Below are 23,608 nucleotides of genomic sequence, written 5' to 3'. Positions count from 1 at the left end.
CTTGTATGTATTATGTCCATATTTTAATTCCCTGGGGATACGGAATCACCAAGGAAGAAATATGTTTTTATACCTAAACCTATTTAGGTATTCCCTCTAGGGGAGCCGGCTAATTTACTTCACATCACACCAAGAAAAAGCAACACATTCTTCAATGTGAGCTTTGAAAACAGGCGTGCCAAAAATACTGCAGAATATGCAATATTATAATCAAAGTAGTGCTTAAGGTACGTTGCACCGTTCAACAAAACCAGATAGAGAAAAATCTCCTCATTACCTGCCTACACAAATTGCAATTCGCATATACAAACCTATACAAATCCAAAGTTGGCCAACACAGATTCCAAAATTCCAAAGCTATAGTAAGTGTTATTAAACTACCTTACCAATCCAAGGCAAAAACCAACAGTAAGAGTCGCATAACGACTTTTACCAAACAAATGGTTGTCCAAATTCTAACTGCCAAGTTCTAAATGACCTAACGGTCTCTTTTTAAAATACTCACGCCAAAAAAAGGTTCTCAGTCAGGGGTGACATCATGTGGAGGGTCAAAATCAGGAAGATCAGAAATATACTGGGCTGCAGAGACAAAGAATCCCCAGAATCTCCATGCACAGAGTACCTCCTTAGTAGAGTCCTGTCCTGTCCTCCTCAGTAGATTTCTTTCTTCTGACAAGATCATTCCCTCAGATAGCCACTTCTCTGATGAGGCCCACATTGGCCGCGCCATTTGAAGAAATATAAACTCCTTTTCAGGGGTCTCACTGATACTTGGTCCATTCAAACCAATAATAAAGAATTTGGCACAGAAGCTGAAATATAAAAGAACATTTTTATTAAACTCAAATGAGTGTGACGACGTCACACAGAAGCCGTAGCAACTGAATGAGGTAGTCCATAGAATGGTCTTACTTCACGTCTTATATACTCTTTATCCTGCCCCAGACATGTAAGGGAGTTGTACCAATTACATTCTTTTTTTTTTTTTTTTTTTTTTTCTTTTTTTTATTTTGTCTTTTGTACAAGGCACGACATATAGCAAACGATACAGTAATCCAATAAATATCCTTTGTGTACAAAATAACAGCAAGTCTTATAAGACACACCTTTGCTACAAAACTTCAGTAAGGAGAGAATTAGTTTCCTCTTTCCATTGCTTAATTGGATCCCAAATTTTTCTCCCTAACTTTCTCCCTCTTTTCCCCTTTCTAGCATATATTGCATTCTCTAAATTGTATATTGCCAATAATCGAGCAAACCACTGATGATATGATGGCGGTATAGGATCTAGCCAGGCGGAGGTTATACATAATCTCAATACTGCCATTGCAACAAATATAAAGTATCCCCCTTTCATATGAAGATCATTGTGATTAATGCCAAGGAGAATTATTGATGGAAAGAGGGATATTTCAACAGCCAGTACTCTGGAAAGAAATTCCTCGATACTCTTTTGGGTTGGTTGCAAATGGATACATGTTGCAATCATGTGCGTCAAATCAGCCTCTGAGCTTCCACACCTTGGACATCTAACCCCCGAGATCCCTCCCCACTGTGCAATTCTCGCAGGAGTGTAGTAGAGATGATAGATAGTCTTATAGTGTTGTGCCTGTAGGGATGCAGAGCATAAGATACTCCGTCCCAGCTCTAGTGATACAAGAAAGCAGTCTTCTACTATACCTAACTTTGTCGCCCACTTCTGCGCCATTCTATCCTTATCATCCTGTTTAACTTTTATCAATTCCGAGTAGAACCTCCTAATAGTACAATCTACTCCTGTCTGTACTAAATCCATGATTGGAATCCTACCAAACCCGGTCGGGCCCCCTTGCTTTGTTTCAATATAACTTCTTATTTGTAAAAACTTAAAGAAATGTCTTGTCTCTATGCCATATTTTGCCTGTAGCTCCGAGAATTGCAGTATCCCTTGTGTAGTCCTAATGTCTCCCAGCATTCTTATCCCTTTTCGTCCCCATTCTCCAAAGACCCAACCTGTAAAAATATCTGCTGGAAAAGTAGGGTTCGCACTCATTCTGGTGTATGCGTTGTACTTCCCCAAACCGAAACTTTTTGAGAATGCTTTCCATATAGTATGAGCCGCTAAGATCGTCTTGAATCGCGTCCTTTTAAAATAACAAAAATCAGTATGTTTCAAAAATAAATTCTCGGCTTCTGCCCCCATGAGTAAGCCATGGATTGCCAACGTACCAAACTCATCCTGTCCTTCAATCTCTGCCCCTCCTATCAGGCACAACATATTCTGTAGGGCCGCTGCCCAATAGTAAAGTTTTAAATCCGGGAGCGACCATCCTCCCCTATCACGAGGCAGTGCCATATACCTAAGAGCTCTCCTTGTCTTTCCCTTCGCCCAGATAAATCTATTGATCATATTTTCACATTCCTTAAACCATCTAGATTCAAATAGTAGTGGTATTGCTCCAAAGAGATATAAAAACTTAGGTAGGATCAACATCTTTATAATATTAGTACGCCCCACAATTGAGAGGTGGAGATTCTCAAACCTGTCTAAATCCTTTCTCACTTTGGCAGAAACCGGGGTCGTATTTTTCTCTACCAGAGTGTCTAAGTTGGAAGAGATAATTACCCCCAAGTACACTCCTTCCTGCACCACTCGATGGTCGGAGCAAGTTACATATTTATTCTTAATTATCTGTGTCTTGTTGGAGTTTAATTTGTATCCAGACACCAGTCCAAATCTAATAGCCTCAGCTTCAACCTGGCCTATAGCCTCTGTGGGGTTAGATGTAATCACTGCCACATCATCCGCGTATGCGAGCACCTTAGAATATCCTATGCGCGTATACACTGGGGAAATCCTATCACATCTCTCTAGACTTCGAATCAGGGGATCAATATACATTGCGAATAAAAGCGGAGAACAGGGACAGCCCTGTCTTGTACCTCTCTTAATTTGAAAAGAATTAGTTAAGGCAGAATTAATCCGAATTACCGCACTTGGAGCTCTATATGGTGCTTGGATTGCCTTAATATATCCGTCTTTTATTCCTACTCTTTTCAAAGTATGCCACAGATAGTTCCAGGAGACCCGATCAAATGCTTTTTCTGCATCTAGTAACATTACAGCCATCGGGTCTCCTGAGACCTCCATGGCGTCAAATAGTGTGATAACTTTGTGGGTGTGATGGGTTGTACCCCTACCCGGGATAAACCCATGCTGGTTACTGCTCACGAGGGAACCTATTATTTGAGCAAGTCTTGTTGCTAATATTTTAGAAAATATTTTAGCGTCAGAATTCATGAGCGTAATCGGCCTGTATGATGCCGGGTTAGTTGGAGGTTTTCCTTTTTTCAAAATTACCACTATTTCAGCGCCACCCCACGACGCTGGTATAGAAACCCCAGATTGTGCTTTCTATATTGTTGTCAGCAGATCTTGAGAAAGAACATCCCAGAATACTTTATAAAATTCAATTGGTATTTGGTCCGGGCCTGACGCTTTTCCCGATGGGAGATTTGCTATAGCATTTTTAATCTCTTGTAGGTCCAATGGTTCTTCCAGTCCCTCTGAATCTTCCTCTGCTAGTCGCAGCACTGGAATGTCCTCCAAGTATATCCCTATCTCATCCGGATCCGACCCATTTGGCTCATCATAAAACGAAATATAGAATTTCCTAAATACCTCTCTTATTTCATCTGGGTTTTTTCCGTAGAATACCTTCAAAGTCTATAATTTCTCTTACCTCACCTAAAGCTATCCTTTGTCTTGTGCGAATAGCCAATGTTCTGCCAGCTGCTTCACACCTTTCTCTGTTGGTCAAATATATTTTAGCTGCTTCCTTCGCGATAACCTCCTCAGCCTCCATTTTTGCCTTTGGTAATTTTAGAAGGGCTTGATCTAAAGAGGCCCCTGTTAGAACACAATATTGCAGCTTTTCCTCTGCGTCTAAGACTGCTCCAGTTAGTTCTCTAACTCTAGATTGCTCCTGCTTATGTTTAAAAGTATTAAAACTTAGTTTCCCCACGTACCCCCGCCTTAAAAGCGTCCCAAACTATTCCTGTCTCTGCACTGCCTCTATTATTTTCAAAAAACTCCTTAACCCATCGAGTCATATACTGGATATATTTTTGGTCCTGAAGAAGCCCACGCTCAAATGTCCATGTTCTAACTTTACTAGGTCGTGATGGTCTTACTTCACGTCTTATATACTCTTTATCCTGCCCCAGGCATGTAAGGGAGTTGTACCGATTACATTCCTAAACAAGAGGAAAATCTGGAGGGTCCGCAGGTGAGTAGCCTTTGGGGTTTTAGCAGGATATGGGCAAAACATTATAATTACATAGTTCACAAAGGTTAATCTGATTTAGATGGCACTGCAGGGCATGGCATGATTACATGTACAGTATCTTGATTGGCAATCTCAGACAAAGATCGATCAGGGAAATTGGCTTTGCGAGGTCAGTTTCAGGTGAAGAGGTCAGTTTCTTACAGTTCATTCCAGAGTCAGAAAGAAACCTAGTTAATGTATACATGGACTAAGAAGGCCAGGCCACTTTGTTCACCAGGCTACCTTCACAGGCCTACGTGAGGGCAACACAAAATGGTGGCACAATAAAATGGAGTCAGTCTCGAGAATTACAGAACCTCAGGGCCTACCTTAGGGGTGGCTCACATGAAAAAAGTGAAGGTTTGGGGCTGGCAAGTGGGTGTACTTGACAGGTAGACATGACAGTTTAAAACTGCCTGGCGGACACTGAAGTGGCAGGCCTGTGACATGGTTACAAGGCTACTCATGTGGGTGGCACAATCACTGCTGGAGTTCCACTCATAGCATTTGATTTACAGGCCCTGGGTACACACAGTGCATCTTTTTAGGCACTTACCAGTAAACCAAAGATGCCAATCATGGATAACCATTCATATTGATAATTTGCACAGGGAGCATATGCACCTTAGCAATAGGAGGCAAAAGGAAAAAAGGCTGCTGGTAAACCTGCCAAAAGGGCAGGTCTAGCAATGACGGTAATTTGTGAGCTATGTATTACTGGATGATGATATTTGGTGATCCATGCATTTATTGTGATATATGATGCTTCATGGATTTTTCATATTACTTGTACTAATGTGGTGATTCATGTTCTCCTTGTTTCATAACCAGTTGCATTTCATGCCCTCAAGTTCCAATGTTTGTCGTTCTTATACTTGCATTGTGAGGATGTGAGGATAACTGGTACTGTTTCAGAATCTCCAAATATGTGCAGTTTTTATGATTTATGTGTTTCTTTGTCTGAATTATTTACAACATACTTTGTATTTGTATTGTGTCACTGGTGTGAGTGTGTTGAGCGAACGCTTTACACATTGCCTTAGGGATAAGTTTGACTGCTCTGTCAAGCTACAAGGAGGCGAGCAGGGGTTATCTTGGGTGTGTAATTCCCCTACCCTGACTAGAGGGGTGGATTCTGCCTGGCTTAGGTGCATGCCCCAGCCAATCAGAAACCCCATTTCTAACAGCCATTCAAGGACATTTATGGACTCCGATTGAAAGAAATGGAGCGAGATGTCTTGGTTTCAATCAAGCGACAGAGTATTTTCTGAGTTCTTTTCATGTTTGTTTCCCTAGTCCTTTAATTGCGTTATTCTTTATTATTATTCATCGTCTCAAAGACCCGGGAGAGAGTTACTGAATAGGGACACTGCACAGAACAAGCGACAGAAAAAATGTGTCTCCAGGCGCTGAGCCTTACTAGTCAGGTCACCTAATTACTGGCAGAAATTGAAGCTGAAACGGATGGGAAAACACAAAAGTATTCCCCCAACGTTTGAAGTTTCGATTTCTTAGGCCTGAAGGGACAAAAAAAGACAAACATTCTAATGCTTTGGAGTCAAACATAAGAAATGATCCTCTCAAACTTGTTTGGTGACATTCGGCAAATGCCAGGCGAACATCCACATGTTAAATGGCAGGGGGAAGACAGAACCCGAGGTATGTAAACCTACAACATGCAAAGAAGCGCTGCACAAAGGCGTCGCCATTGCCTTGTCACAAATTGATTTGAGATGTATCCATTGTATTGTAATGGAACAGTTATATAGCGCTTGCAACCTCTGTATGTTGTACTGAAGCGCTTGTCTCCATAGGCCGCAAGCTACATTGTGTAGGATCTGTGGTTGGAAGGGTGTTGTCTGTTTTTTTTATCCTATGTGGGAAGTCTTTCCATGAGGTACCATCATATATGATATAGCACTTAGCTGTATGGTGGATGAAGAGGTGGGAGAGACAGGCGTGCAGTTTATGGTTTTCAGTAAGCTGGCCTCTTTAAACAAACTCTGCAGGTCCCTTTATGGTATTTTTTTTATATTTTTTAAACTTTATTTTTTATTTTTATACAATTCAATAACAATACTACTGACAGCTGGGAAAAGAAGTCATCAGTACACGGTGTATGATCAACATTAGGTATGGAGGCACAGCAATGGTTGGTGAATCTCGCAGCAGGGTTACCCAAGAGAAATCGTTCATATATATCAGCAGTGACAATCCGACTCCTTTATGGTATTTTTATGCTCATAGTCTGCTCTGCTGGTCACTGCACTGAGTTGTCCAATCTGAAATTTTGCTTAAAGTTTATGGACCTGAATTCACATTAGTAACAGATCAGTTTTACCAAAAAATGAATTGTGTTACGCTCTACCCTGGTAGGGAAAACAAAGAGACCGCTGAATGCTGCGATTCTAAGGTCGTCTGGTTGTACTTTTACACAGAACGTTACAACGGTGTACATCAATTAAGCTACAATGTATTTTTTTTAAAACTCTGCAATCTTTGTATTTACATCTGGACAGAGATGGTTTTATCCATCATGACAGTAGCATGTAACAAAGAAAACGAAAAATGAATACCTATATATATACCAGGAGGGTTTTCTTTAGATCAGTCCTCTTTATCCACTGGTCTGTTCAACTGCTGTTCACATATTGCGTTTACGCAATACTTCATATAGTGTGTAGCAATGGGTCAACCCATGTCGGCCATTGGCTCTCGTGCACTGTGAGTGACTGCATTTTTTCTGGAAATGTGCATACCTGCATACAAAGAAGTGTACTTCAGTGAGACAGCGGGTTGGCTAAAACTTTAATGTGCCAACTAGTTCTTTTTTTATTCTTTGTTCATTTTATTCATCCTTATGTTTTTAAATTATGTCTTCAGGTTACTGTAAATCATTGCCAAGAATATCTTTTCTTTGCACCAACAAGAAACCTTGTCGTGTGATGTGCGCTAAAATTAAAAGTGTTTCTATTCCTGTTCTAAGTACACCTGCATGCTGGGAAGCACCCATGCATTTCTTTTACAATTATATCAAATATTTAATTTACTTTTAAATCAAATAAATACTTTAAGCATATGGGCACAACCTTTATGCAGAAGCATGATTTGTTTATTTTTTGTATTGCTAGCGCCATAAGCTTGCAATAAAAAGAGAACTAACCATCACACCAGATTGCCAAGCCTATTGGCTGGTAGAGCTATCCCAATATACCTCTATCCAGACCTCCATTATGCACTGTTTTCTCAGTCTAGAGATATGAGCTGAGCCCTCTCAATGCATATCTATCCTTATCTATGTCACTGAAGAGACACCCAAAAAACTCTCACAAGATACCTTTTGCCCAACTTGAATGATGCACCACCTTCCTTATCTGAAAGTGCAGTCACTAGTCGGCTATGTTTTAAAATTTTACAAATTCTGTCCCACTACAAAAAAATCCTTGTTTCACACATCAAACCAAAAGTAGTCTCTTCACATATATTGTCAGGTTTCTGTCTTTGAATATCATCATGCATTAAAACAAGGATTGTTTTGTATTTTCTGTACTCAAAATTATCACGCCACGCTTCAAAACACAACAAATGTAGAACATGGAGAAGACTAGCACAATGTTCCCTAACACAAAGACTAATTACAATAGGTGGCAGTTGCAAGAGGAACATCACATATTTTTCTCACACAAATAGGAAAAGTTCAATGCAGATACAATGACATCTGGCAGGGAACGGGGGGCGGAGCGGGGGGTTAACCAAATAAAAAAAGAACACTTACCTTTTGCCAGACACAGTCTCTCCTCAGCTCCGATCCCTCCTGCTGCCACTGTTTCTCCTCACCTTCCATTGCAAAGAGGAAGCACCCAGGCTCCTTACCCTAAGCCAATTATAACTCTGCAATGCAGCATTGTGGTTGGTCTTAGCGCCGTAGTATGGCACTCAGACAGGGACAGAGAGCCGTTGCATGTTCCTCACCAGGCTGTGTAATGCAGCCTGGTGGGGAACATGCACAGTGCGCATGACTGTTTGGCCGGCCAAAGATGACCGGCCAAGCTGTTATGCACACTTGGAGTTTGCAAACTCCTCCTCCCCGGTGCCACCAACCCCGCCCTAACCCAGCTCCCTAGTAAAAAATAAAATGATAATAACTAACTTGTTATCATTTTATTTTTCCTTTTCTCCTGCTCTGAAAATAGTGGGGCGCCCCCCCTGCACAGAGAGCTAACACACTATAGAGGCTGACCGAGTCGCCCACACCAAACCATCCAGCATGCACAGACCCACAAAATGAGCCAGCTGGTACACCCCAGAACTCAGCGAAACACAGATGCAAACAACTAGAAAAAAAGATGGCGCACCAGCAGAAACAACACTGATCAATCCACCTTCAAGTCTGCTTTTAACAACTTTCACCACCTACTCAAAGTCGCAAAAAAGAGGCCCTGACACACTGCATCGAGGTCAACGCCAACTAGACCAAGGAACTCTTCACCATCATCAGAGAGGTCACATGCCTATCCCCCACCGAAAACTCGATCCCCTCCTCACAGGAACTCTGGGACGCTCTTGAAGACCCCTTCCATAACAAGATAGCCACCATATACATAAAATTCAATCCCCTACCCATTGACCTCCTCAGCCTCTCCGCTCCCACGAAGACAGCTGCCGACCAGCCGCTCACCCCATGGAAACAACTCAGTTCACCGAACACTACTGCCCTAATGAACCCGATCCACTAGCATCTCCCGACTCGTGCTACCAACGACTCTTCAGTCTCTGAAGCGACGAGATCAGCCACCAGCTCACCACCATCCTCAAGGCCTCCATAGCCACAGCCAACTTTCCCGATGCCTGGAAACACTCAGAGGTCACACACCCCCTCAAGAAACCCTCTGCAGACCCCCAGTGACCTCCAGAACTACCAACCTATCTTGCGGCTCCCATTTCCCACCAAAGTCCGGGAGAAGACCATCAACCTCCAACTCACCGAATACCTATAGAGAAACAACCTGCTAGACCCCTCCCAATCAAAATTCAGAGCCAGCCACAGCATATCTCGGCCCTGATCACCGCGACAGATGACATCGGTGCCCTACTCGACAGAGAAGAATCGATCTCTCCACAGCCTTCGATGCTGTCTCCCAAAACACCCTCATCAATCTACTGCACCAGATCGGAATCAAAGACGATGCTCTTAGATGGATTACCTCTTTCCTCATGGGGAGCACCCAGAGAATCTGTCTCCCCCTCTTCACCTCACAGATCGAGCGCACCATCTGTGGCATCTCACAAGATTCATCCCTCAGTCCAACCCTCTTCAACATCTACATGACCCCACTAGCAGACATCAGAACCCACTACATCAACAACATCTCCTACGCCAATGACACCCAGCTCGCCCTCTCGCTTTCTGCGGCCCCCACCACGATGAAGACCAACTGTCACAACTGCATGAAGAATATATTCGCCTGTATGAAGGACAACTACCTGAAGCTCAACACAGAAAAAAACAGAGTGCTGATTTTCAGCAGCCACACCTCCCTCTGGAACGACTCCTGGTGCCATTAGAACTCGGACCCATCCCCACTCCGAAAGACCACCCCCGCAACCTCTGCACCGTACTGGACAGCAAACTCTCCATGAAATGACAAGTTAATGCTGTCTCCTCAGCCTGCTTCCACACTCTCCACATGCTCTGCGGAATCTTCAAATGGCTTCCCATCAGCACTAGGAAAACAGTGACGCAGGCCCTCCTCAACAGCTGCATGGACCATGGCAACGCAGTTTATGCAGTCCTCACCAGCGAACTCATGAGAACTCCAGACGATCCAGAACACAACAGCTAGACTGATCCCCAACCTCCCAAAATGCCCCACATCACCCAGCACATGAGAGACGGCTACTGGCACCCCATCCAGGAAGGACGCCATTTCAGACTACTGACCATGTCTACAAAGCCCTCCATGACCAAAGACCTGCATACATCAACCACTGCCTGAATTTCAACTAACCACCCAGAAGCCTCCGCTGCGCTCACCTCTCCCTCGCACAGACACCATGCATCTGCCACTGCCGCACTGGAGGATGCTCCTTCTTCCATCTCTCTGCCAGGTCCTGTAACACCCTTTCCCTCCACCTCCGAACATCACCTTCGTTGACAAACTTCAGGAAGACACTCAAGACCTGGCTCTTTGACTGAACCTGGAGCCTGGATATCTTCATGGGTGACAAGCCGCGCTATACAAGTACCACATGATTGATCGATTGATAGAGGAAGTGAGCTGAGCTAAAGAACCATTATACATGCTTTGTTAATAGACATAAACATATATGAAGTACAAAACTCCTGAAAGGCACAATGAAACCTCCTGTAGGGTTAACACACATAAATATACTCATATGGAATGATGAGCCCCCTCATACCTAGTGTGGTGTGCTTCATCAGTAGGTTAGCACTGGAAAGCATCCACGAGAACTAATTTTCATTGATTGCACAGACTCCTAGTTATGGGTTTCTTAGTTTTAGTAACAGGCTTCCCTCTCACTCAAAGAGCATGTGCAATCTTTGATTCCCTACCGACCATATTCAGCTGTGCAGATTAGCGCAAGTTTCATTGCTAAAAAAACATTCACCGTTAAGACGTGAGTGGCACGTAAGTTAAAGACATCTCTGAATGGGTGCTCAACTCATTAAGAGTAATCTGAAGGTGAGTGAGTGAATATGGAGGTCCTGACACATCACTTATATGATAACCGTCACCATCCTGAAAGCCTTGTGTGGAGCCTTTGTTTTTCCAGATATTGAAAAGTAGCTGTTACCTAATGCATTAATAGTATTTAGGGCAGCCAAGCCACATTCTAAGTAACAATGCTCAGGATGGGCACACGAGGCACTTTCCATCCAACATCTGTAAGCACGGCTCTATAGCGGTGCGACCTGTGCCACCGCACCGGGTGCTGACTTCAGGAGGCGTTGAGTTTGCAAGTTAATTTTGGTTTTAAAAGCACCTGATGCAGCGATCCATGTCCCCAGCAATTTCCAGGTAACAATAAAAAAAGTCAAGATAACTCCGGTGATCAATGTTCTTCCTGGAGACAGTTCTGAGTTTTGTTTAATTAAGGTTTTGACTGATCATACAATAGCACAACCTGCTGCAATGAACGTGTACCATGCAGATCACAAAGTGCATATAATGTAAATAGGTCAAAGGGTTTCTGCTTTTCTAAGAGACATCCTTTTGTTACTTACAGTTTATAAGTTAAAATTGTGATATAGAACAGTGCATTATTAACTGTCATCAGAGAGCTGCATGCACACTGCAAAGTATAGACTATATCATAGATTAGTGTTGCAAAAAGGGTTCATTTGGGTACAAATCGATTCTTATTATTAGAGAGCCCCCAACTATGGGGTTCTGTTTTCATTTCTGAGTTTGTGCTTCTCCAGACCAAGCACTCTTAAACTATACTGCCTACCAGTATGGATGACGTCACTCCTACACTTGTAGTCCTCTGATGTATGTAATATTCCCTATACACTGATTAACACACTTATGATTGATTGTCTCTGGTTAATGTGTGTGTGATGCAAAGTGCTCTGACACCCTACACTGGTATGAGCGACAGCATATAACTAATTAAATACATCTGAAAGAGAGTGATTATGGAGACTTGAGGGGTACTGTTAAAAGGTGGTGGTGAGGGAATCCGTGGTGGAGGTGGTCTCCGCCACGGAAGGGGGTGGTCACCAAGAAACATTGTCGCACCAGGTGCCACCAGCACGAAAGCCGTCCGGGACGTCTGTGTTGCACCTGTTAGAATGTTGAGAGCCACCCTGCGTTGTCAGATTCAGAGACCCCATATTTTGTTTCCTCCAATGCTCACCATTATTTTTACTAACCCTTATCTGTTGTCTGGGTCTGGGATAACTTCTTGCCTTGACCTGCACACTGGCCCTACAATACTGTGATGTAATTGCTCCTTTTCTCATCTGGACCCAAAGTTCCCTTTCTGGCTGCACATAACTTCAGCTTTCCACTTAATGAAATTGGCTTTCATCCAGTCTGGGGTTTCCAGACAACTACACTGGGCATGAAGAGTTTCGCAGGCCTACACCAATTAAAGAAATATACGAACTACATCTCCCAGCATGCTTAGTGTTGTTGGCTGACAAATATGAACTGATCAGCTGGAACCCTCAGAGCATGCAGCTTGATGACATTTAGGAGTGCACATTTTCACAGCCCCATGGTTTATTACCAACAGAATTTAACTCAACTATTATTAGTCGTTTCATGTTATCACTGCGCTTGTTTCACTGCCTGGCCTTTAAGTAAAGGACAGATGGGGACAGGGGTCAAAACAGACAAACGCAAAGATGCACCCCACTTTTGTCTCTAGGTTTACCAGGTGGCTCCATGTGACAGTCACACCTTTTAAAAATGTACTGTGACTGGAGCAGATAGTCAAACACAGATCTCGGAGATTTGACAGGACTGCTCAAAAACCTTACATCATGTGGGCAGGTTAGACTTCGAAACTGGACTTCATTTGTTGTTAGTTCTCGTATTTGGTTAAGAGATCTCTCTGTGTCACTGGATCACAACTGACCAGTCTTGGGCTTTCTGAAATGCTCGTTTTAGGGTGTCAGCACAATTGATTTAATCCATGTGAACCTGGAGTAGAACATATGTAATCCAGGTTCTGTGGCCCTGCTGGTGCCATTATCAAAGCAGGACTACGAGTACCAGAATGCAAGGGGGGAAACTAGCATTGACTGGATGGGTTACTCGCACTTGGGCTTGTGACACGTGCGAGGTCTGCATAGGTCACCTGGCAAACCCGCCCCTATCCCTTGAAGTTACTCCTGCCCAGGGTCATCGGGAGCAGGCTGAGTTACCCCCGGTGCACCTGACGGTGCAAGAGCTGGACGCCGGTTGTTGCGGGCATCTTCCTTTAGATTTCCAGCTCTGGTCTCTTCACAAAGGACTCGAGTGATGGGCGGGGGAGGGTTTGCAGAATGGCCCCGTGGGGCCTGCGATACCCTCCTTCGATGAATTGGTTCCTGTTTGTTTGCAGAGTGTCCTCGTAACGTGGGCTGCGGTTTTGTGAGCAGACACCATTCCTTTGATCCTCACTGACTTCTAATCTTTGCTATCTTTAGGGCGAGGCGTTTTCACAGTAAATGAATTAACATAAACACATTTATTTACTTTAAAAGCATTTAACTAGGCAGGACACTCTTGTGGTATCAAGGCGACGCTGGCCTTGTATTCCCAGGGCATTTCCCCGGGGGGCGGAGCCCTGGGAGGCTGATCTCGAGGGTACGGGTTCCAATCCTGAGCTCTTCTGTTAAAAATCATTTCCAGGTGTGGCCCTTTTCATAAAAATCAAATCAAAGTAGAGGAATTTTTGAACGATAATGTGAAGTCTTCCTTAACTCACATGTTGCAAGCTTTCAGTTTGAATGTGAGATCAGTTCCCAAGATGAGACATAGCCAATAGGTCTCGCCTTTGGGACCGTGTAAGTGGTTAGTCATGCTGCACATTTTCCTGGGTGCTCCACCGCTCTGCAGAACTAGCACGAAGAAATGCCTTTCAGCAGAACATAAAATGGTCGCCTGTGCAGGAGGAAGATGTTTGATTTGAGTTTTTATTCACCTGGCCTCGTTTTCTTATAAAAAAGATGCATTGTATTATTTTCTGCTTGATGCTTTCATGTTAAAAATGTGCTTTAATTAAAAGGTAGAAACAATTAACAGGTTGGTGTGTTTGCACATATTTTATTCAAAGACTGGCTAAAAGTGCATTTTCTGCTTTTGGTGTTACCTTGATTCCTCCTGCGCCAGCTGTAACCAGCAACTCGAGGGAGGGGGAGGAATGTTGGTGGGAATTAAAGCTGGACCAGGTGGGCTGGGAAAGCAAGCGGAAACAGCTGGGATGAGGCCAGGGGAAACCAATATAAACTCCAGAGCAGCAACGGCAGGGGTGAATCGCGGAGACATGTTGAAGGTAAATAACTTGAAGCGAGTGTCTGAGAACGGGAAACGCGCGCGGGGGCTGAAGCGAGGAGAGGCACTGGTCCCGAGGGGGGGGGGGGGGAATTAGGAGTCTGCTAATAACAAAAGAGCCGACTAAGCACCAGCGGGACCTGTTGAGGCGGGTGCCACGAGTTTAGCAATTACAAAGTGCAAGGTGTACATTTGTGCCATGTTGAGCGGGGAGACCTCCAGGGGTTAGGTCGGAGGTTAAACAGAGAAGCGAATGCTGCGAGGAGTGAGTGGTGGAGCTTTATTTTATGCTAATAATAATTAATTGTACAAGAAGACACGGATGCTGGATTACAGATGAATGACCTGCAAAACTAAACGCAGTCACTTGTTTACCGAAAGACGACATATGGTTGTCATTTTAAATTAACACGGGCGCTGATGAGGCTCGTTTGAGGCCTGTGTAAAATGAACTGGGTGCCAGAGGGGCAGTAATGAGGAGATTAGATAGATTTTGGAGATTTGTTAGTGTCGTGGTTCACGCGCCCCTCTACCTCGCGCCCTCTGCAGCTCTACCTTTTTTACCAAACAGAAGGTGCATTCTGGGACTGGTAGTTTTCCTGTTTCTGGCCTCTTGTTCAGAAGCTGGAGACGTGACCCCTGTAGCCAGTTGGTGGCTACGCAAGTGAACCTGCACTTACACTACCAGAATGTAGGGAACTTTAGAGTAACTACTGCTGGCCAGACAGTAAAGGGACACGGAAACCTAAACACCATACGTTGTCACTACAAGCCTTCTCTGGCAGATGGAGGAAGTAGCGCAACCTTGGAATGTACATTTCTGTTCTATAATAAAATATTTCTAACGAGCATATTTTCAGAGGACGAGGCCAATCTCTGGAGTAGCTTTACTAACTAGAAGGGCAGTTAAACCTGCGCCCAGGCCTTTGTCTCCTTTATCATGGTGGTGCATTCTGGGACATGCAGTTTTGAGTTGGCTCTCTTTGGGCTCGGGCCTGTAAAGAATAATTTGGCATTGGGTGGCCGGACGGGAAAGGTGCACTCTCTTGACATGTAGTCACCAGTAAACCTTTGCACCTTTAGATCTATTAGATTTATTCAGCGTTGCTATGTGCGTAAACACGTTAATGTTTAAAATGGAATAAATTGATAAGTCTGTTTCAAAAGCTGCGTTTGCAGTACGGCTGGATTAGCTGCTAATTGAGTTTTCGGGTGCAAAACTGAAAACAGAGTAATTTCTTCAATGAGCTGTGTGCGTACTATTGTTTAAAAGTGTAGGAGATGCTCTCCTGCTACTATTGGTCTGAATTTTGGCACGTAATATTCATTTTTAGGAAGTGATATATAAATACTACTACTGGTTATAACCACATGTTTCATCATTTTTTATGGTTTTCTTTACTGACTTGAAACCACGCTAGAAATGGAAGTTAGCTGAATTGCAGCGTGAAATTAAAAAATCTGAGATTGATCCCGGCTTTCCTGCTTCACCAATGTTTGATCCTGGGCAAATCCTTTTTCACAAAGCCGCCTTTGTGTGCATCACCTATGACGACACCTTCAAGTGTACGAGTTCGGGAAGTGCGCTCTGCAAACACCTCGTGTTGGATGTAACAGTTTATATCGTTAAATCTATAATACATAAATATCCTTATAAAGGGTTCAATGTGTGTGAGCATTTTTTATTCTCGCTGAAGAATGGACATTTGGAAGTGACCGCTGAAAGCATCTTGCGGGGGCTAGTTAATTTCGTCGCTCACAGGCATCCTGAGGCAGAGTTGTTTTCTCTTTGGAAGCAAGTACCTTACGGGAGCGAGCAGCGGCGGGCGCTTACTGGATGCCTGTCGACGCTGAGGGCACCACTCAAAGGGGTTTCAGTGGAGCGCGGCCGGAACTCCATGTACAGTGTTTATCTTGCAGGAGCGAGCGCGATAATTGCAAACAGATGGCACCGCTGCTCGCTCCCGCAAGGCAAACGCCGCACATGCACGAGGACCCATTGGTAACAGTGCAGAACATGCACGAGTTTCCACAAAAGCCAGTAGCGATTTCGAGAGGTCACTACAAAGAAGCGCTTGCGCACTGCGTAGGCAAGACCTAAAAAACAAAGGCATCAAGATGTGCCAAGGCCTCTCAGATGCCTGGAAGCTGCTGTGCTACCCTATGGCCTTCACACCTCCCCTGCTGATCTGCAGACCTTTCTCCTGACAGCCCATCCCCCCTCCGAGAATGTTACCCGATTACTCAATGGGCTGCATCTAACTAGTGTTACCATTATTGACGTTACTTATTTATTTTTGCAGTTTTATATAGCGCCAACTCTACCCGAAGGTATTGGAGTGTTTTACATGAGCACTGGTTACGTAACACAAGGACACATTCATTTTTAGGTCTCGCCTTGCTATCGCGTAAGCGATCGCAAAGCGAGACTATTGTAAAGGGGCATTTCAAAGTGCTCCCAAAAGCGGATTGCATGGCTAGCACGCGCACAATCACTCGCATCGTGCCGCCATGCAATCCGCTTTGGCATCGCACTTCAAAGGGTCCGCTCCCCCGCCTGGAATGCGCTCCCCCGCCAAGCGCGCGTATGGTTTCAATTATCGTGCCCAGACACAGGCGCGATAATTGAAAACATATGGCTTGCTGAGGCGCGCGCGCGCACCACTCGCGTCTCTCTGTTTCTGAAAGGTATTGCTTTTGGTTTCGCGATCGCTGTACTCGTGGCTTTGCAAATGCGTGTCTAATAATTACGTGCTTACAGTTAGTTACAATACTAACGTAATTTATATTTTGGGTGTTCTACCTTTACATTTAATGTACGATATACTTTGTTGAATCTATGGATCATTGATTAATTCGCAGGTTAACTAGCCTCCTTCGTCTGATGGCAGATGTTTAAATTCATAGATTGTAGGTAGCCCCTACCGAGCCAAAGATCCCTCCTTGCGAGTCCCCGAGGGACGGCCAACTGTTATCCCCAACACTTTATGCTGCTGTCGCGAAAGGTGGGCGGCTGGCGCTATGCCGCGCAACACCCTTTTCAGCACCTGTCTATTTCCTTTTAATTTGCGCCACTTCTTCGCAAACACCCACCTCCCGCTACACGGCCAGGACTTCACGGCGCTAACAATATTAAAACGTGTTAGATGAAGGCATGCAGATCCCAGAGCCGTAGCTGCATCATGCGCCATCCGCTTCCATGCTCCACAATCCATTAAAAAAAAAAAAAACTTTAAATGTATTTTCGCGTTGCTGTGCAGATAATTCTCTGCTCTACAAACGCCTACTTTTAGAGACCTTTTAATAGTGAGGATTTGCCCCTATCCCGGAGCACCAGGGCTCCCGATTTCGACATGTAAATGAAGGGAAGCTCGGCGAAACAGCAAATGGCGGATTGTTCTGTGCCTCATGTTTCTTGGCAAAATTGAGCACCCCAAAGACTAAGAAGGCCCCAGAATTAAATGTACATACACATGCAGGAATTTACATATTAAGCCAGTAGCACGGCTGGGTATTTTGTAGTTATGGAGTTTATTTTTAGATGAATTTGGATTTCTACAGCAAGTTCTTACCACTGGTGTGCCCTAAAGTGCTGAAGAATCGTTTTCGTTGCAAGCCGGGGTTTTTGTGTAGCTGGACCGTTGCGCTGAAATGATTGCACCGCCAACCAAGTCTTTCAGTACCTGGAAGTGATAGGTAGAGGTACTAAATTTGTCTCAGATTCCTCCTCCAGTACAGTTTCGAAGTGTGAATCAAATGAACATTGGGCGCACAACAGATTTCTCAAAGTGCATTGCAGAGCACCACGAGGGACTGCGAGCGGTGCATAAACATGCACATTTTTTACTTAATGTCCTTGCTTACGAAAAGCACAGCTGGCAGTAAAACAGGCGTAGTTACTGCCAGCGTTGCTTCCCGTAAGCAACGACTGCAAGTACAAAGTGCCTGTTTACGCACCACCTGCAGGTTTTTAAAATACATAAATAAAAGGCATTGGTATTTACAATGCCAATATCTCAAATGCGAGACCAGTTGCATTTCAAATGCTTGTTTTGGTAGGCACGGAGAGGTGAAGTGATTTACTGAGCATCACAAGATGTGGAGTCGACCCGAGGCTCGAACCTTGGTTTCCCAGCTCCAAGGTTGGCCGTCAAGCCGTGAGACCACATCCTCTCCCCTCTCCCCTCTCATAGCACTGTATGTGATGAATTCTTAGCTGAGATCCATAAATCAGTGGTAGTGTTTTGCATAAATGACTTGATTGACAATTTGTTTGACATCACCAAAGGAGCTGATACCAGGTGCTTTCAGGTTATTTGTTTACTGAAGACATCATTTCAAAATAGTTGTTTTTCCAACACGTCACAATACAACCCCCATTCTGATAACCACAGTGCTGTGAGCTTTAAATGCAGGCACGGCATAGTATCATACAACATGGCATAGTCCCACACCCTTTCACTAGTGCCAACGCAATTACAGGTCCCAACACTATTATACCAGCTATGATTTGCTGCATCGTTGGTTTTGTCAACCCAGTAAATGTTGAAATCTCCAAGTAGAATATGATTGGATTTTCCAGCTCCTTGAACAGGATGTGGTGCATAAATTCGTAGTCATTGGCTGCGGCTACGCACCACCCCTCTACATACATAACACCCCTCTGAGAGAGGCGTTTCAACTACTTCCACTGCTAGGAAACCGTTTTCCTTTGACATCGCCAGTGATTTCCCCCCCCCCCCCCCCTACGTCCTCCAACCTGGGGGTGAGCTTTAAGACGAGGCTGACAATGTCGCCCAGTAACACCGGGACTGACCCCTTTCTTTGGAACTATGACAATGCCCCCACGGGCTGAAACTAAAACTGTTTGTACTTACCGCTGGGCCTGAGTTCCCTTTGGCCGCTGCTTAGTGGAGCTGTCCTATGCAGCTATAGAGGAGTCTGGCTCTGGGTCTCCCCCTCGACTGTCACCTACCCAGCCGGACATCGGACATTGCTTTTCACGGTTTTATCTGTCTCTATCTTACTGCTTTGTTCCCCTCGAGTACTTTCCCCCTTCAGGTCTTCTTGACTGTCTGCTTTCCCCTACCCTGTTTACCACTTCTCCCACTACCCTCCACTCTTCATAAGACGTGTGTCTTGGATATGCTACTCGCTAACATCTTTTATTATTGTGTAAGGATCAAGTTTCTTTTTTTTTTCTTTCTTCTAAGCACATACTGTTAACTGCAACTGTAACTGATGTAACAATGTTCTGAAACGGTCCATTCTCATGTAAAATGCTCCGATACCTACGGGTCTAGCCAGCGCTATATAAAACTTTTCAAATAAAAAAAAAAAAAATCCTCTCAAAAGAGCTTGTTCTGGCCCAGACAGTTATAAATGACATTGCAAATGATTGAGATGTGCAGTTAGTCCCGTTATGAGGCATCAGCAGGTCTGTTAGACCTGGCATCTTTTGGCGTGTTTCCCCTGAGTTTTTGCTTTCTGCCCTCCCTTTTGGTGTAACGTTCCTGCGCACTTATCAGACTGCTGATCAGTGGTAAAGTGCTGGTGCTCCTGTGGTAAATTGTGTTATGATTGGATATTTGATTTACTTGTCCGTCCCCAATAAAGGGCACTGCGGGTGCCGGGGCTTGTGAGTCAACTGCTACTTGTGGGCCTGCAGCACGGATTGTGCCACCCACGTACATAGCGCAAAAAAGGTATAAGTGAATGAAGATTGGTATGCCTGAACACAGCGTCTAAAGATGCAGCCTTTAGCGAGGGTGTTCTTTCATTCTGAGTTCATAAAGGCCACTTTTAGAAAGTTGGTAATATTTTGCTCGGTCATCCCGTGTGCCTCTGCTGGAATGTGGATTGCCTGTCTGGGTTTTGGATGACAGATGGCTAGGAAGCAGGGTGGCTCCTGATAATCTAGGTAGGTCAGGAAAGTGCTAAATAAACCTGGGCTGCGATGGGGAAAGAGGGAGAAGATTTTCTTGCACCTCAAAGGGCCGGGTCTGCCTCTGACCAAGCCGTATCCACCTCCTGCCAGGAATTCACACCAAAGAAGGCCGAACTGGTTCTGGCCAGGCACAGACACCCTCTGCCTGGAAGATCAAAGGATTTTAGTGTGCAAATACTGGGGCCCAGACTCCTTAACTTTAGAACTCATCTGGATCAAGAAGACTGCCAAGAAGAAGAGCCGGAGAAGCTGCAAGAAGGAACGACTGCTTTGCTGCGTGCTTTGATGGGTCGACCTGCAGTGGCTGCTTCTGTCTTGGACAGTGAAAGCCCTGGACCTGACTTTCTGCAACTGCATTGGTGAGTCTCATCAAGGGCTCGAAGTAGAGCTTGCCCCCTGTTCATGGAGTCTCAGGAACATCAAAGACTCCAGGTTCTTCGACCCGCAGCGCTGGGGACTGTTTCGTACTGCAACCCGAAGAACACCACCTCGATGACCCTGACGACCCTGTGTCCTGAAGGCACCACAGAGGGCACCGCCACCCTGGTCTCGCTGATGCAATCACCGAGCCGCTGCTCGCACCACAACCTGTGGGCACCGCACCACCTTGCTTCACCCTGAAGCTTTGGCACCGCAGAGGGCACCGCCGCACCCCTACCCTGGCCTCACCGACGCCTGCTGACGCCATCACGGAGCTGCTGCCTGTGGGCACTGCACTCTGCACCGCCTCGCTACACGGCGACGCCGTGGCCTTCCTGACACCGCCACTTCCCGCCGAGATCGACACCGCTGCTTGCACTGTGGTTCGGGGGCACCGCTCGTAAGTTACACGGCGCACCGCCCTCATTCCACACCGCAGCCTTGGCCCGCCGGTGCCATCGACTCCCACTCGTCAGCTGACGAAAGCGCTTCAGCAACGACTATGCCGCTGCTTGCACCGTGGCCTGCTAGCACTGCGCCGAGCATCATCTCCATCTCGCACCGCGACCCTGGTCTCGCCGATTGTCATGGTTCGTCTGTTACCACTCCTACTATCTGTTCTGTTTGCCTGTGTGCGTCAGGGTTGCTCATGTGAGACACGATATCCTCGCTTCCGGTGCCTGCCATGAGCGGTCCAGCCTTTCATCGGAAACACCAGGACGTCCTCAGCGCTTACGGGTGAATCCGCTTATCAGCTGCGGCTCTCCCCCGGTCCGGCGCTTCGGATTAACGTTACCGCTGCCTCTCCCCGGCGTATCCTTCAGACGCTGCCCCTAAACCGTCCCAGGTAACCAGCATGCTGCGCTGGAGCGCTAGACAGTTACTGCTACTGGAGCGCTTGTTTGCTTTTGACCGTGATCTGGGCTTACGTGCTGGAGCGCTGACAGTGTATTGCAACTGCCAAGCGCCTATTGCCTTGCCCATGTCCTTGTTTGCCACGCTGAAGCGCTTGCTGATTTTGCCATGTCCTTGTTTGCTGCGCTGGAGCGCTTGCTGATTTTTCCATGTCCTTGTTTGCCGCGCTGGAGCGCTTATTGAATTTGCCTGTGATTATTTTTGTATCACGCTGGAGCGCTTATTGGTTTTGCCTGTGACGTATGTTTGCCACGCAGGAGTGCATAACTACGCACTAGGGATTTGTTTACTGGCTGTCCTACCTGTAGTGTTGGTGAGCTAGTTGTTCCTCTGCTAGCACCTTGCCCTTATGCAGGAACGTCTTTACTTTGTTATAAAGCGCAGGAGTGCTAGCTACTTGGCAAGACTTCAGTTTCTTTCTTTTTGATGGTGGCAGACTTTCTGAAATCTACACAAGAGGTAATCGCTGCCTCACACATGAGTGCTTGTTTGTGAATGGTCGCAGGTTTATTGTGTTGATAGGAACAGGTGTCCCCTTGTCTTCCTGTCCAGTTGGTGCCCACGGTTCTTCTACACAGAGGGACGTCCACTACTCCACCCTGACACCACCCAGATCGTTAGCTACCATCCCTACTCCCATCTTCATTCTAGTTCGTTGCCCCTTCGAGTGCAGCTAAGGTGGGCGCGGTGGCGATATCCCATGTCGTGTCTGCGAGATCTCTCCGCAAGACACAGGTAACTTGTGGGGAAGTCTGACACCGATGATGCCATCTGATGCCGCCACAGAGCTGCTGCTCGCACCGCGACCTGAGGGGACTGCTCGCTGCACTTCTGCTCTTCACACCGCAGCACCCGACGCCTGTTGGCACCAGCGCTCCAGATCCCATGAGAAAGGAGCTCGACCTGCAATGTGAGCGACTTCAAGGGCCCCACCGCCCTGCATCTCTGAAAGGTACTGCTTGCGGGTCTTCCCGACACCGTAGCTGGCCTGCGACCCCGCGGTCAGCCAGAACTGTTTTTGGATTTGTGTGCCCATGACGTTGTGGAAGCCCGGATGGAGCTATTCACACAAGGAACTCTTTTCAATCAATGTATTTTTGAACTGTGAACTTCTAAGTATAGTATTGTGGATTTTTATCGTTTTTGGTCTTGTTTTATTTATATAAAAATATTGGATATTTTTCTAAACTGGTGTGGTATCGTTTTGTAGTGCGTACACTATTACTGTCAATTACGTGCAAATGCTTTACACACTGCCTCTAAGATGAGCCTGGCTGGCCGTGCCAAGCTACCAAGGGGGTGAGCAGAGGTTATTTTGGACATGTAACTCCCTTTATCCTGACTAGAGTAGCGATTTTTTTTTTTTTTTTTTTTTTTTTTTTTTTTTTTTTTTTTTTTTTTTGGCCTGGCTTTGGCCCACACCCTAGCCTACTAAAAATCCCATTTCTAACAAGGTCTAAGCCAGTTCAGAATAGAGAATCTCTGACTGAAATTGTGTGAGCTGAGGTAGATCTGCAATTTTTCAAACACACTTCCTAGTGCCAAGAACCGTTGTCTCTGATAGTTGGATTTCACTTTGTAGGAAGATGTCATTATTGAGTTTTGAATCTTTGTTGGCTGTTGTCTTTCCCAAAGTGCTCTGGGTATGTTGGACTCCATATTGTTCAGTGTAATTTGATTTGAGTTTTTGAAGTTTATGTTCTAGTTATTGTATCATAGACTGCTTTTGGTTTGATTATCAGTGGTGGTGACGGGAATCCCATAAGTTGTGAAGACTCCTCTGTATCAGACTTCTCAAAAGATGCTGCATCCAAGCTAACCTTCGAGGTGAGGGTTTGGTTAATAATTATGATTGACTTGTTTTTTTTCCTTGTTGAGCTTGTAGGACTCTCACTTTTTCACGGTCAGTAATGCTCAGAGCTAGATGTTAAGCATATTTATAAGGTAGTCTCTTGAAATAATTATTCTTCTGTGCATGTAGTACTTTATGCCTTGCCGATCACTGAATTAAT

The 23,608-nt window shown here is 45.3% G+C and overlaps 1 protein-coding gene across 6 annotated transcripts in view; it reads left to right on the top strand.

Annotated features, from left to right (window-relative positions):
* Positions 1-23,608, top strand: part of LOC146816667 (adhesion G protein-coupled receptor F5-like) — a 531,046-nt gene that overhangs the window by 125,204 nt on the left and 382,234 nt on the right. The window contains exon 1 of one of the 6 annotated variants that reach the window (XM_085610567.1): positions 14,239-14,315. The exons of the other annotated variants lie outside the window; for them this stretch is intronic. The gene's annotated coding sequence lies outside the window, so the exon portion shown is untranslated. Of the gene's footprint in view, positions 1-14,238; positions 14,316-23,608 lie in introns of those variants that run through there. 6 annotated transcript variants of the gene reach the window in all.

The sequence above is a fragment of the Triturus cristatus genome, chromosome 6 (genome assembly GCF_964204655.1).
Source record: "Triturus cristatus chromosome 6, aTriCri1.1, whole genome shotgun sequence".
In the NCBI taxonomy this organism is placed as follows: domain Eukaryota; kingdom Metazoa; phylum Chordata; class Amphibia; order Caudata; family Salamandridae; genus Triturus; species Triturus cristatus.
Note: the sequence above shows the minus strand (reverse complement) of the source record. Positions and strands in the feature narration are given on the sequence as shown.